We start from the raw sequence: 16,475 nt of genomic DNA on the forward strand, positions 1-16,475 counted from the left end.
TCATTGTATTCATATAGGGTCATGGAGTGTAGCTGTAAAAAAATCATCAAAATCAAAGTTAAAATAACCGTTAAATCGTGATTTTTTGTTTATAACCGTCTAAAAGTTTTGTCATGTTACTTGATTTCTGAATGTTTCTTTTTTGCGATTTTTGGCATATGCGATCTTGAAGTATATTCAAATATGTTTGACGGTTGGATCGTTGAAACGAGTTTCGTAGAATGTGTATCCCATCAAAACAATAGTTTCACTAACACTTAAAAGTTTATTCATACTTTCATTAAGTATAACATAAGATTTTGTGGTATCTATTAGTGTAAATATTTTAAATTGAAGATAGAATTCATTCATTGTATTCATATAGGGTCAAAGAATGTAGTTGTAAGAAATCATCAAAATAACCGTAAAATAGTGATATTTCGTTGATAACCGTCGAAAAGTTTTGTCCCGTTACTTGATCTCTGAATGTTTGTTTTTTGCGATTTTTTGCTGATACGATCTCGAAGCATATACAAACAAGTTTGAAGGTTGGATTGTTGAAATTAGTTTCGTAGAATTCGTATCCTATCAAGTTCAATGGTGTATATATATATATATATATATTAGGTAGATTTAAATTTATTTATTTTGTACATATAACACTTAAGAAATTCAATGGTACGTATATTTAAGCCGATCCAATGGTCATTTTTAATATTTAATATATATATATATATATATATATATATTTATGTAATTATTATAGGTTTTAGGGGTATAAAATTGTTAAATTAATATATATAATTATTATAGTATTTTTAGGATTATAAAATTAATATTTTGCTTGTCATGTATCGTGTTACCCACATGTATACCCGAACTAACTCGTTATCTTAACAGGTGCTTATCGGGTTACCTGGTAATGATCCGATTCGTTATCGTGTCGACCCGAACACCTGTTAATTTCGTGTCATGTCGTGTCAGGAATTGTCAGGCCTAAATGGAACACACAATTGATGTTTTGGAAACTTCATGTGAGGTAAGACTTTATATATGTCATTGTTTTAGTGATTTCAACAACATCTACCTACATATAAAGTGAGATAAGTCTTTCGACAAAGAGAAATCAGGTGAGGATTAGATTCATTTAATGACCGTTGAATCTTTAAGTAATCTGAATTTTGTGAAGGAAAAATTAGTATCCGGTCCCTAGTTACTAATATTCATTGACTGAAACCTTATTAGTTTTCAGATTTTGATCCAAGTCCCTAGCATTAATGTAATAATGAATTTACATGTCAGTTACATAATTTTTTAAAATAAAAATTAATCATTAATTTAGAATTTTAATACTCACACTTTATTAAACCCCTAACTAATTTTCAATTCAAAACATTTCCAAAATAAATAAATAAATAGAATAAGTTTGTACCATTTAGCTTTTTTTTTTAAACAATGTTATCAATTCTTAAATATTATATGTACAAATTTGGTTATATGTAAAATGTACGTTTTTTATATATATATAAAAAATCTATTCATTTTTTTTTCTAATACATTTTTAAACTTATATGCGTACTTTTTTTTCTTTGATTTGAGAATGTATCCATGTCAAATTTAATCGAAGAAATTTACTAATGTTAATAAGCCTAATATCTATTTTTTGTTTTTTTGTTTGTGTGATTTTGAAGAATGTACCCATGTTTACACACACACACACACATACAAAATAGTATAATTTATATTTTAATATTTTTCCGACAAATTATGGTTTTTTTATTTAAAATTTCATTAATATAAACAACTATAAATTTCAAATCTTAATTTAAAAAATATAGTAACATACATAGAAATAAATTATCACATTAAATTCTGGGACTTCGATCAAAAGTTGAAAACCAACAAAGTTTCAGTCAAAGAATGTAGAATGTTCATAACTAAAGACCGCATCAAAGGTCTCCCTTTATCCACACTAAAACTGCAAAAGAATTGCTAGGTATACAAATTAAGTATCTACGGCCTGCCTATAGCAAGTTTCATAGTAGGCTTTTATTTTGCTTCCCATATACATGCGACTCCCAAGAAACAATAATATTTTGTTGTGTGTTCAAGGTCTTAACAGGAATTTAAGGTTGTATGTCATATCATTCAAAGTGCCTGCATCTGCACCATGGTCATGTAGAACGCTCTTCAATAGTGAGTCTTTATTAGTCAAAACCCTTGACACATGAGAACACTATGGGAAATATAGACACCAAATTTGCTCCTTAACTTATATCTCTTAATTGATTGTAAAACATTGTATCACATTATTGCAAGTCAGTTGCTCATGAGTTCATGACTAGGATGATATCAATTAGGATATGGTTGTCGCTGTTCATAGTAAATTTAAATAATATAAGTTAAAAAACAGACTAATAGTCAGCCAGATTCAAATTTTTTGTTCATCCAAGAGAGGTTAAACTTAAGCCAACTTTTCATTTTATTCGAGGAATAACCAAATATAGAAGTTAAGGACAATGATTTGTGGATCAACATAAGATAAAATTTGAAGGGCAAGTGGCAGGATGCATGAACGAGTGTCTGTGACTCCAATGCACCATTCGGCAGCAATAACTAAAGGAGATCATTATGTGGCTATCCCATCGAGAGACTTAGCCCACTTTCCCACCCCTTAGTGTAAGTAATACTACAAAGGTCACGCACTCTATGTGTGAGAAATATAATTTTTATTTTTATTTTTCTCAAATATTACTTTTAAATGTATTTATTTTTTTGGTTGGAGTTATGCACGCATCAGAAAAAAAAAAGTGTTGGTAGTTATGGAGAGGGAAGTTAAATGAGTTAGTCTACATTCCTAAAACCCATGGTGGTCTTCTCACTTCCCCTTTTGGCTACAAAGTCTCAAATTTAGTCTTTGAGGATGATTGCCTTATTTTTTGCCAAGACGACTACAAAGGGTGCCAGGAATGTTCTGGAGGTTTTAAATAATTTAGAAGATTCTTCGGGTCAACAAGTCAATTTCAACAAATCTTCTCTCAATTTCTCTACTAACACCAATAACCAAGCCAAAAATGAAATTGTTAATATTCTCCAAATTCAACATAAGGCTACCATTGATAAATGTCTAGGTATCCATAATATTGTCTTTTGGAAGGACCCTATGAATGGAAATGAACTGATCAGGAGGATTAAGCAAAAGATTGTAGGTTGGAAGGCAAACACTCTTTCAAAGGCGGGGAGGCTTACTCTTGTTCCATCAAAGCATCTAGGTATGCCAAACCATGTTATGTCTTTCTTTAAATGTCCTCATAAACTAACTAGGAAATTAAATAAAGAACGCATACTTTTTTTTTTCTTGGGGTAATAATTGCAAATGTAACCTCGTGAGTTGGAAAAAAATATGTAGACCAAAAAATGTGGGTGGCTTAGGCATCAGGAATCTAAACCATTTCAACAAGGCGCGTCTTGATACGCTAGGGTGGAAGGTGCTCTTTGGTAATGATAACTGGTGGGTTAATATAGTCAGGAGGAAATACCTTAGGCATGATACCTTTTTAGAGACCAAAACTAAACAAAACCACTCACTAGCCTGGAAATGTATTTTGGGATCTAGAGACACTATTCTTAAGGGTATGAGGTGGGTGGTTGGGGATGGTAAAGACATTCTGTTTTAGATCCATCAATGGGTTTTTCCTCACCCATTTTTCCATCTCATACCAGAGAATCAAAGACATCAAATCCATTGGGATGCTAAGGTTGCATAGTTTATTGTTGGTGGTCATTGGGATAGAGACACTTTAAGTCAAGTGGTAGACAATTATATTGTTAACAAAATTTGTGACATTCTTATTCCTCTTACTCCTTCAAAGGACTCTGTTGTTTAGGGTCACTTGTTATGCTCGTAAATTCGCTATTATATATATATATCATAATAATTCTTCTTGTTTCACCTTTGTTTTAGTCTTCTATATAGGTTTTACATTATATTTGTGTTTTGTAGGTTGTAACAATCAAAGAGTGCAAAAGGAGTTAAAAAAAGGCTTTTACAATCCTATGTCATCAGCACAGCCTGTGCAGATCAGCCGAGTTTGTGGGTTAAACTGTATTGACTCTGGAAGAACCAGTAGATGTGCCATATCTGTTTGGAAAGCCACGTATGTTTATTTTCCGTAGAATTTTATGGTTCTTGAATATCATTTTTCTAGAGGGAGTTATGACAGTTTTAGTACATGAAGGTCGGGCTACGTGCTAATACGAAATTTTCTACAAATGTGTATCAATATGGCAGATTAAGGGAAGATTAAAATTCCTATTTATTAGGAGTTTTAACCAATTGAAGAAAGCCAAAAAGTCTGAGAGAAAGTAAATTAAAGGTTTGTGTTTTTTTTTTTTTTTAATATAATGAGACTTTAAAACTCATTAAGTTTGATAAGGAAAAGAAGGCTAATTGCCTTGTCGGTTACAACTAGAAAGGGGATGAAGGAGGATCCCTAATCAGACCAACAGAGGGGACGTGAGATACAAAAAATAGAAAAACAAAAGAAAAAAAAAGATAGGCAGCAACAACCACCAAAAAAGAGGAGGCAGCCACGACATAAAGGAGAAAAAGGAAGGACCAGAGTACCGTTCTGCAATTCGTCATCAAAGAGTTTCTTCTTCTCCTTTTACTTTCTGTTTTGTTTGTCTTTGTTGCCCATTTACATTATGAGTAACTAAATTTCATAGTTGGGACTTGGTTGAAGTCCTAATCATGTTTCCTTGAGTATTTTCGATACACTTTTGTTACAAGACAATTTGTTGATGCTTTAGTGATTAATTCTAGTTTTAATTCCAATCTTATTGAGTTATTTTATGATTGATCACCATAGAATAACTTTGTAATTGAGTTTGTTACATGGGTAAATTTGGGTGATCGAGTCTTGTACCTATGCTGAGTAACAAGAGAACTAGTTACGGTTCTTGGAATTAATTATCACGAATAACCAGAATAGATACCATGTTCTAGGATTCGTGTGTTTGTCGATTTCCATTGTATTATGCTTTCTTGGAGTACAACTTAGTAGATACCATACTAAATACTTCGAGAATGAAAAGAGTTAGTGTAGACACCCATGCCTAATTTGTTTACGGAAATCAATAGCTTAAAGAGTAGATACCATGCCTTTAGGTTGACAAACATAAAGCATCAATAATCTGTTTTGTATCATAGTGTGTATCGGTTGCTTAGGCGAAAAAAAGTTAGAGATGGAAGTCAAAGTCCTAACCGTTCAAACATCATTTTCAAAACCTTTATTGCTAAATACTTTTATTTGCCTACGTTCTTTATATTGAGTTTTAATACTTAAACTTAAGACATCTCAAACTATTTTGTTAAACCTTTATGTGCATATTTGCTAGTTTTGTGAATTAATTAATTTAAATGGTTAGGAATCATAGTCTAGATACATATTAGTGCAATCCTCGTGGGAATGATCTCGTACTTGCTTTCTATACTATGTGTTTGAACTTGTGCACTTGCAAGTTTAAAACATGCGATTAGTAGCTTAATATTTAGGTTGCTAAATGCATAACAGTACTAAAGGTAGATTTTTGGTTAAATCTGCAACCTAGCTCCAAATAGAGGATCTTGGCCCTTCCCCAGTCCAAGGTCTTATAAATAATGTTTGGAAACAAATTTTACCTCCCAAAGTTAAGCTATTTGCATGGAGTCTCATCAAGGGTAAGTTACAAACTAGAAAGAAATTAAGCAAATTTATAACAAATATTGACGCCAAGTATCTGTTGTGCAACAGCCATGAAAAAGATCAAGAGTCCATTGTGCAACAACCATGAAGAAGATCAAGAGCATCTCCTTCTCCATTGTCAGTATGCTAAGCAAGTTTGGAGCTGCTTCAATGATATTTTGTTAACAAGTATTGATCCTAACCACAAGATTAGTGACTGGCTTAAAAGATTATCCCATCATAATAAGAATGATGTAAGTAATTTAAGTAAAGCTCTGACAATTTGTTGGCAAATATGGAATGATAGAAATTATAGTATTTTCAGGAATGAAAAACCTATGCATAGTATATCTTTCATTCGAGCAATGGCTACGGTTAATGATAATTTCAAGGAAATCACTGTCAATCTAGAGAATGCAAAAATGCCAGCTGCAAATAACTTGATCAAGTGGAATTGTCCATTGGCTCCTTACGTTAAAATAAACTTTGACGGGTTGGTGTCCAACTCATTGGCGGCCGGAGGCTTTGTCATTAGGAACTAGCATTGCAGATCTATCATCGTCGATGATATCAACTTGGGTATGCCACCATTAACGTTGCTGAGGCCCTAGCATTGCACGAGCCTTAGATTTAGGCTAAAAGGAGGAACTTGATGCACATGATGGTCGAAGGTGATTCTAAGCTTATCATTGATGCTGTCCGTGGTGCCTGTGAAGTGCCATGGCATTCGAGATCTATTATTGATCAGGTGGTGTGCTTTGTCTTTCCAAGGTATCAAGTAGGATCATGCTTTTAGGGAATCAAATTTTGTTGCAGATGCAATGAAGTCTGTTGGGCTTAAGATATATAACCTTTGTATTTGGGATGCTTGTCTTCCTATAGAAGCAAGCTTAGCCTTCCATTTTGATTGTATTAGCTCTGGCTATGTAAGAGGTCTTGCCTTTTAATGAATTTCTTTTCTATAAAAAAATACAAGAAAGAAATGTAAAGAGAGAGAGAGTGAGTTTAGAGGGTAATGATAGGGTAACATGGCTGTGAGCACTAGTACAAAAACACACTTGCTCGATGGAGCAAATTACTTTGCGCAAGGACATTTTGCACAACGTTGACAACTAAGTGTCACACAATGACTATTTGCAAGACATTTTGGTTCATCGTTGCACAAAGACTATTTGCGCAACGCAGGTGGTCTGTTGTGCAATTTTTTGGCGCCAAACCAAGGTTTTACTGCTTTTTCCCAACATTGTGCGACGAAGGTACACCTATGTTGCACTAAACAGTTTTGCGCAATGAAATTCTTCATCGCACAAAGTTGAGGAGTTCTTCCAGATCACAAAAGCAGTTTGGGAGGCAGAAGCTGCAAACCCAATTGCAGCAGTTGCCTCCCTCCTCCATCTCTCTTCAAAACCTTCTCCAATCTCTGCCTTGCTCTTAAATTCATCATACAAATATTTCATCTCACTTCTCCTTCATTTCTTCTCCCTTCCTCAATCTACCCCTATTCGGTAAGCGATTTGATTTTGTATATGTAACTTTGAATTGAGAATTCAAACTAAAACAACTAAATTTGTTTTGAAATGATTTTTGTATACGAATATCATTGAGGAACAAATTTGAAGGTATTTTCTTCGCTAAATTAATCTTTATTAATTTTATCTATTTTATTTAGTTTTAGTAATTATTTTGATTTAATTTATTTGTATGCACATATTTTTGTACATCACATACAAAACTGTTTTGTGTTGTACGAAGTTAATACTACTTAACTTCGTATACTTTTTTCAAGAAAAGTTAGTTTCTCGTTTGAGAATTAGTTGGATTTCGTGCATGGATGCGCAAACATGACTGCGGTCCAATTAATTCTTGAATTGTCAATTTTTTGGACATCCAGGAATGCATATGTAGTTTGCGGTTCACGAATTAGGTTTCGATAGAGAAACTTTTGGCAACATTTCTTGATGTTCTTTGAGTACACAATAGATATTATATATCTACAATGTGCACTTGAAGAACTGTAAGGAGATGCTACCGAAATTTGCCCACGTCGAAATTTAATCCAATGGAATTGTAAATTACGGCACATAATTGTGCATTCCTGAATGTGATAGGGCATTTACTAGAGGCATAAGGTGACAAGACAATAGTTGAAGTTGTCGTAATTCTTGTATTTTTATTGTGATTGCAGACAAAATGGACAGACAATGGATACAAAATCAGAATAGTTGTGCTGTTGAGTACTTGGATGGAATAGATGGGTTCATTGAATTCACAACTAGATAAGAGGTATAACAACTCAACGAGGGAGACATTCGAAAATGTTCGATTTCATTTAGTAAGAAATAGGATGATGGAGATGTATACTACTTGGAATCATCATGGAGAACGATTAGACCATGCTTCGTCTTCGTACGTGACATGAGTGAAAAATGTTGAATCTAATGAACAAGTTATGGATATTCTAAATGACGTTTATCCATGCTCCTCAACCAACAACAATCAAGAAGGGGAAATGACGTCTATCCAACCATGGACAATGAGGCATTCAAAAACTATGAAAAACTATTGAAAAAAATGCCAAGCAAGAATTATATCTGAGTTGCGAGAACTTTTCGGTGCTCATGACAATTGTGGAGTTGATGCATGGGAAGATTAAGTTTCGTATGTCAAACAAGTGTTTTGATTACTTTTTGGGAGTTATCAAGAAGATGCTTCTAAAGGACAATTGTTTACCTCAAGATCATAAAAGTGCCCAAAAAGTGTTGAAGGGTCTCGGATTGGGGTATGAAAAAATTCACGCATGTGTAAATAATTGTATATTGTTCTATAAGGAGAACAAACAGTTGGATAAATGCCTTGTATGCAATGAGCCGAGGTTTAAAATGACATCACAAAATAGAAAGACCAAGATTCCACAAAAAGTAATGCGTTATCTTCTATTAAAGCCTAGGTTGCAGCAATTGTACATGTCGATGCATACCGCAACCAACATGAGATGGCATAAGGAAGAACGGGTAAATGACGATGCTATGAGGCATCCTGCAGATGGAGACGCATGGAAAGAATTCGATCGGATGTACCTTGATTTTGTAGCCGACCTGCACAACGTCAGATTGAGACTTTTCACTGATGAATTTAATCCGTTCAGGGTTCTAAACCAAATCCATAACACTTGGTTGGTTGTCGGGTTTCCTTATAATCTGCCACCTTGGAAGTGCATGAAAAAAGAATACAAGGTGTTGACTTTATTAATTACCGAAGATCCAGGAAAGTCCATTGATGTTTACTTGCGGTCGTTGGTTGATGAGCTAAATGATTTATGGGAAAACGGTGTTTGTACATATGATAAGTATACTGGGCAAATGTTCACCATGCGAGTAGCAATGTTGTGGACAGTAAACGATTTTTCCGCGTATGCAATGGTTTCTGGGTGGACGATGAAGGGTTATTTGACATGTCTAATATGCAAGGAGAATGTAACATTGTCTTGGTATGCAAGAAAAGTTTGTTATCTTAGTCATCGTAGATGGCTCCCTTGGGACAATGAGTGGCGTCAGAACGATAAAGCCTTCCACAACACAAAAGAGACTCGGCCAAGACCAAGAGAATGGTCTGGAGATGAGATTTTGGATTAGTTAAACCTTTAGGAATTTGGTCATTGTGGCAAAGGGGTTAGTACGACGAGACCAACTACACATCTGAACTAGACGCACAAGAGTATGTTATTTGAGCTCCCGTATTGGTCAAAGTTAAAAATGAGACACAACCTCGATGTTATGCATATTGAGAAAAATGTGTTTGATACTTTGGTCAGGACAATTCTAGACATTGAAAAAAAAAAAACGAAAGACACGATCGAAGGTCACCTCGATTTGGAATGAATGGGCATTAGGTCATCCTTGTGGATGAAGAGAGTCGATGGTACACTGAAGAAAAGCCATCTATTTTTTTACAGTTAAGTCGAATGGGAAGAAAGAGTTTTTCAACTTTATTTCTTGTGTAAAGTTTCCAGATGGATGAGGGATTCTGATCACACTTCCTGGGCATCCACAGTCTAGGGTTGGGGCCCCCAGCCTGGTAGTTTTTCTAATTCTCACTACATTGTATTTTTTTCATTTTAAAACTATTATTTTTATGATTGGGAAAATTTGCTGCATTGTGAAAATGTGTTGTTGGTGTGAATTATTGTTCTTTTACTGTTTTCAAGTTTTGGGAAATGATATACTATTAGGGGAGGTTTTGCCGAATTTTCTATAGAAATCTAAGATTAGGGTTTTCCACATTTAAGTTATTTTGGGCAACTTAACACCATGGGGCCTAATCGAATGCTGAAGCTGGCATACAACGTACATGTGTCCAACGAATTGATCAAGATTACGTATGACTCGCAACATCGTGGAGTGGCTACCTCACAGCAGCATAGCAGCATCGCTACCAGCTATGGGTTTGTTATTTAGTGGCATTGTCCTATGCGGTGGGAGCCTTGGGCAGAAATTCCTGAGAGAATGAAGAAACGGATGCGGCATGAGTTGTCGGTTAATGTATTAATTTTTAGCCTTTATAATTTTTTTAATTTTATTTACAAATATTATAAACCAAAGTATATTATCTTAATATTATTAAATTTCTTACTATTATTTTACTATTTTCATATTTGTAGGTCAATTATAGTCTTGAGGACATATCCCTCGAGGCCACCGCCTACTTAGAGGAGAACTTAGCAACCCGTTACAAACATTGGAAGTGCGAACTCCACGCGCATTTTAAGAAATGGGATGATCTGGAGATGGCTCGCCTAGAGTGTTGCCCAATCGAGTTGTTGGAGCGGTCGAAAGATTGGGAGTGGCTCTGCAAACATTTTATGAACACAAAGTTTGGGGTATGTACAAAATATTTTAATAATAATTTATTACTATTTTAGTTATTTTTTAAGCTTTTTTAATAATTTCTTTCAAATAGTCGCACTAACATGTATATTGTGTGTTTAATAGAAGAAATTTGTTGATGGCAAGAAAGCTCGGGAGTCAAAGACACTTCTCCACCTTTCTGGTTTGATGCCCTTCTCGTAGAGGGTTGAGGCACGATGACGTCAGGTAAAAGTATAATAATTTTTAAATTTTATACAATTTATTTTTTATTATTGATTAATAAAATTTTCTTATTGTTTTTTTTTTCTTGAGGAGGGTTCCAAGTTCCCAGAGCTCGACATGTTCAAGGACGTTTATGTTTGACCCGACGATGAGACCATTGAGTAGCTCCTTGTAAGTATATGTAATTGTTATTATTCTTATATTTATGAATTGTTCAACTATTAATTACATTTTTTTATTAAATATTAAATATTTCTTTATTATTACAGGCTGCTATGGTGGATGAGGGCATTCCTGTTCTCCAAGAAGCAGCATCGCAACTTCTCCCAAAGACCCGGATCGAGGACGCCACTGTACTTGAGGATGCAGGTCTTTAGATCTTGACAGAGATCCTGGATCAGACTCTCGATCATCGACATGGCAAGGTTGTTCAGGTTATGAAGAAGGCGTAGGTTCGTGAGACGGGTGCCTCATCTTTCAAACTAACCACGGGACAGGTCATCTCCTTGAAGGAGGAGGTGGAAATCCTAAAAGAAAAGATTGCGGCTTACGAAGCAGCCCGGATGCTCGGGAAGCCCATATTGCAGCCCAGTTTTTGGCCCAGGACGAGAAGATGAGCATGATCTTAAGGGCCTTATAGATGTCTGGCCTCCAAATCCCAATGCCAGCACCTGATCTTGCTCCACTTTCGACCTCCCAGCCACTTTGCCCAGTCGATACCCAGTAGCCTTATGCATCAAACCCAAATGACTACTTGTTGTAGTTTTTTCTTTTATGTTCGGATAGTTTGTATGTACATTTTCATATATTTTATAATTAAATACTTTTTCTTGGTTTATTAATTATTGTTTATAATTTAATTAAAATATTTATAAAAAATTTAAAAAAAAAATTTTGTCAAAAAAAAAGAAAAAAAAAGTGTTTGCGCAACGACGACAATACCTGCATCGAGCAAAAGGTCTTTGCGCCACAACAATACCTGTGTCGCTCACCTATCTTTGCACGACAATGAGAACAAGATGCGTCGCACAAAAACTTTCGCGTGACACAGGTATTGTCGTTGCACAAATACCTTTTGAGTGACGCAAGTTACGCCTTAGTCACGCAAACCCTGTTTTCACGACCTTTGCGCGACGATTTGCACGTGACAAAGTTTTCATTGGGCTAATTTTCTGACGATGTTTTTTGACTTTGCACGACGAACGATGCTTCGTTGCGCAAACTGTTATTTGTACTAGTGGAGGTTTAGAAAAAAACAACAAAAGTTGTTTGTTCAAAATTACTTTAATGCCCCATTTTTTCTTTTCTCACATTTTTTGAGTTATGTATTAAAGGTCATAATTGTAATTTCCTTGATTTTTGGTTGACAAAGTCAGTTATATTAATATGTAGTTTAGATCGTTTGTTAAAAAAAAAAAATGAAAGAATGATACTAAAAATTATATATAAATAGATTGTCAAAAGTAAAAAAATTTGAAAGAATGATACTGAAATTATATAAAAATATATTGTATCTTCTAATTTATATGGGTGATTCTATGTAAACCTAAACTGTAAGAATAAACCTCGAGTATTATTTGTAAGCCTATCTTGCGTTCCAAAACATTCAGATTTCCTTCTAATCCATTATTACTCTAAATAATTTTAAAGTAATGAGAAAAAGTTTGAACCCGGTATGCAGTAGTTTGAACCCAGAAAAAGGTTGTGCTTAATTTCTCTTCCTCTGCCTACTTCTAGATGAAATTGCTTCTAGATAAATTTGATCTGAATTGAGGTCATACCAACATCTACTTAGATTCACATCAGAGGTTTAATGCTCATGTATAATTAAAAAATACCGCTGAGGCGGGGGAGCTCATATGGATTTACTTTATTGTTCTATAGGGCATTGCACTAAGCATATACTCAGATGGGGTCGCGAAGTGCAAAGGCCCGGTCTTTGACAACAGTCGCAAGAACAAGTATATTGAACAAAAAAAATAATATAAAATATACAGTGTATGTAGATTCACATCATAAGTCTAATGCTCATCTAAGAGTACAAATATACAGTGTATATTGAACAACAAAATAAAATGAAGAGTGGTAGATTGCAAGAGCTTAAGCTTTGTTATTCAACTATATATAGTTTGTAATATTTACTGATTTTGTCAAGTCAAAATAAATTTCTTAAAGAACTGTAAAAATAAATAAGGAAAGTGACATGCCCCGATCCCGATATTCCCCGAACACTAGGTTAGGTACGTGCTGGCCGACACCCGAAGGTGACGCAAGCCATTTAGAACGCATGAGAACAAAAATAATTAAGACTTATAAATTTAAATATAATTAATATACCAACAAGGAACGTGTTTAGAGCATACAACTAATTTAGAATACTAAAAATAAATAATATAAAATTGAATGAATATAGGAATGGGTCCTACATTGAGATGATTCGAAGGTGCCAATGCATAAGTGCCTTGACACCGGTATTGTACACCTCAATTCTATGTCCTGAGGGGGCGCAAAACAAACATGAGTGGACCAAGTTGATATATATATATATATATATATATATATATATATATATATATATATATATATATATATATATATATATATAAAGTAAAACAGTTATCAACATACTAACTCCCAAAGTTTTATGAAAACATAAATAGCATAATATGTAGTAGGTTTTCCGAAAACCCTAGCATGCCATAAAACATCTCATAAAACATATTTGGTATATAGTGCTAAATAGTGGTATCAGTATCAGTATCTATCCAATCAGAACCCTTAATTTGCCAAACAGGCCATTTAGAACACTTCCTTCATTTTCCAAATAGGCCCAACCTACGCTCAGCCAAAGCCAATATAAATATTGTTGCCAAACAGGCCTAACCTACACTTGGCCGAACCCAATATAAATATCATTGCCAAACAGGCAAAACATTGACCACTAGATACGCACAAAAACATTGAATATAGTCATTCCAGACATAGGTAAATATATATCAAATGCATTTTCATAGTATAAAGTCATCCATCATCTATACTATAAAGAAGTGTGTAAAAACATGTTCTAAATAATATATTGTTATCCATAAGATATTCTACAAAGAACATGAGTTCGATAGAAAATAGGGAACTTTAACGAAAAGCACCCGGTACTATTCACTTTAACGAAAAACTACATTTTTACACTAAAAAGTCAATCCTAGTACTATTCACTTTACCCTTTATTTTGTCCTTATCATTAAAACTCAAAATTTTCAAGCCCTTTTCATTAGTTTTCCTTAGAAAATATTGTATTTTAAAATATTCTACGTAAGCATAATATCTCATAAACGTAATCATTAAATAATGCTTTTCATGTATACATTTCTACTATTAAACATGCATTTTAGAAGGGGTCCACTCACAGATACTCTGTCATAGTAAAGCCGTATGAAATAGGAATAACGGAATCGTCACAATATATGCATCTAAGCACATAAATGGTTTAATTAATAAAACTATATTAAAACAATTGAATTTGGAAAAACGGACTTAAAAAATGGGTGCAGGACGTCGAAATTAGCCTAGAACGGGTATCGGACGAAAGATCGAAAAGTCAATGTTGACCGGTCAGAGTCAAAGTCAACGTTGACCGTTGACCGGGTCAAAGTCCACGTGTCCGGGTCGATCAAAACGGGTTGGGCATAGGGTTTGGGTCTTGGGTCTTGGGGTTAACTGGCTGAATGGCCCAAGGGCCTAAGTCAAAAGGGTTTTGGGTTTAGTTTAAAAGGGTCGGGCCAAAGGCCGGTGGGCTAGGATTTAAAAGGAAAAGGGTTTAGGGTATTGGGCTCAAGGCCCGGCCAAAGGATTGGGCCAAAGGCCCTTGCTTTTCGGCCTGAAGGCCTGTTTTCTCGTTAGGGAAGGAGGCCGGAGCCTTCCTAGCTCTGGTCGATGACAAACTAGCATCCTAGGGTATGAATTTGATGTGAATCAGGTTATATGTAGATTCTCATCATAGCTCTAATGATCATATATATATATTGAACAACAAAAGCAAATAAAATATAGGGGTGTGATATCCACACTCCATTTTATTTCTCACACACCCTTCTAATTTTCGGCCGTCGGATTGGATGAATTGAATAAGATCAACGGATAGAAATTAATAAGGGTGTGTGAGAAGTAATTTGGGGTGTGTGGATAGCACACCCCTAAAATATACAGTATATGTAGATTCACATCATAAATCTAATGCTTATGTATAATTAAAATATATGCAGTGTATATTCTGTTGGATATATGTCAACAATATGTGATAAAATTATATATGCTAATGAATAATAAATGCGAATAGAAAAATTAACATAGTATGAACAAAACAAAAATATAAAAAACAACAACTTGAAGATCTAGGCTTGCGTACCGCAATGTCCTTGAAACAGAAATTTCGTCCATACTCAGTGCTTGTAGTTTTACGGACGTCTGCTTCACCAGGATTCAACGATCAAGTTAGAATTCCAGCAGATGAATGTATATATAATAGGTTTATACCTGTTTGCAACATGCATGAGCATGGGGTGCGCCCAATTTTATTTTCAGAGCCCATGAGCCATCTTTTAATAATTAATTATATATTAAATATATATATTTTAATATATAATTAATTATTAATTTAATTATCAATTAATTAGTATATCCCAACGTCCAATCCTAGGGGTGAGCCTAATTTTATTCTCCAAGGCCTATCACTCTAATCAGTTTCTATAAGGGACAAAACCTTATAAAATGAGGAAACCTTTTGAGAATGGCCAATGTGAGACAATGAAATTTCTACTCAAAATTTCCAACATATTCGACAACAAAATAAAATAAACGGTGGTAGCTCATATGGAACGAGAAAAAGTAAGCATCCGGTATGCATTATTACTCTAAATTATTTGTAAGCCTATCTTGCATCCAAGACGTTTAGATTTCCTTCTAATCCATTATTACTCTAAATTATTTTAAGGGAACGAGAAAAAGTTTGAACCCGGTATGCAGTAGTTTGAACCCAGAAAAAGGTTGTGCTTAATTTCTCTTCCTCTGCCTACTTCTAGATGAAATTGCTTCATCAGGAACAAGAATTGCTTCTAGATGAATTTGATCTGAATTAAGGTCATACCAACATCTACTTAGATTCACATCATAGGTTTAATGCTCATGTATAATTAAAAAATACCGCTAAGGCGCGGGAGCTCATATGGATACATTACTTTATTCTTCTATGGGGCATTGTGATGAGTCGATTTTATACTATATATTTTACCCTATTCTTAGTTATAATTTAGTGGTTATTTTGTGAGAATTTTGATACTTTAATTTATATTCTTAATGTAGGACATTGGACGCCCACTGGAGCAAAACATGGTCAAAATGACGAATTTTAGAGTGATTCTAATTAGAGGATGCTTGTGAGTCTGTTGACTTGTTCGTATCAAAGTTTCATAATTTTCTACCAAGCGGTTTATTTATGGTGATGAAATAAAGGAGCAGTGCACAGTGCAGTTAAAGTGACGTTTCAGGCTTATGTGGGCTTTTTGGCGTTTAAGATGATGTCTTTTGGGTTCAAGGCCTTCTACAATTATGTTCGGGACATCTTAAGTTCTAATTCAAGTTGTTTTGGGCCTGTTTTGGAGCCCTGAAGATCCAGAAACGTGGCTGTTTT

At 34.5% G+C, this 16,475-nt stretch overlaps 2 pseudogenes; both read left to right on the forward strand.

The window, feature by feature from the left end:
* Window positions 1-5,776: 5,776 nt before the first annotated feature.
* LOC126631378 (uncharacterized) lies at window positions 5,777-7,985 on the forward strand (annotated as a pseudogene).
* A 2,042-nt stretch (window positions 7,986-10,027) lies between these two features.
* Window positions 10,028-11,519, forward strand: LOC126631047 (uncharacterized; annotated as a pseudogene).
* The last annotated feature ends 4,956 nt before the right edge of the window (window positions 11,520-16,475 follow it).

The sequence above is a fragment of the Malus sylvestris genome, chromosome 8, assembly GCF_916048215.2.
Source record: "Malus sylvestris chromosome 8, drMalSylv7.2, whole genome shotgun sequence".
Classification (NCBI taxonomy): domain Eukaryota; kingdom Viridiplantae; phylum Streptophyta; class Magnoliopsida; order Rosales; family Rosaceae; genus Malus; species Malus sylvestris.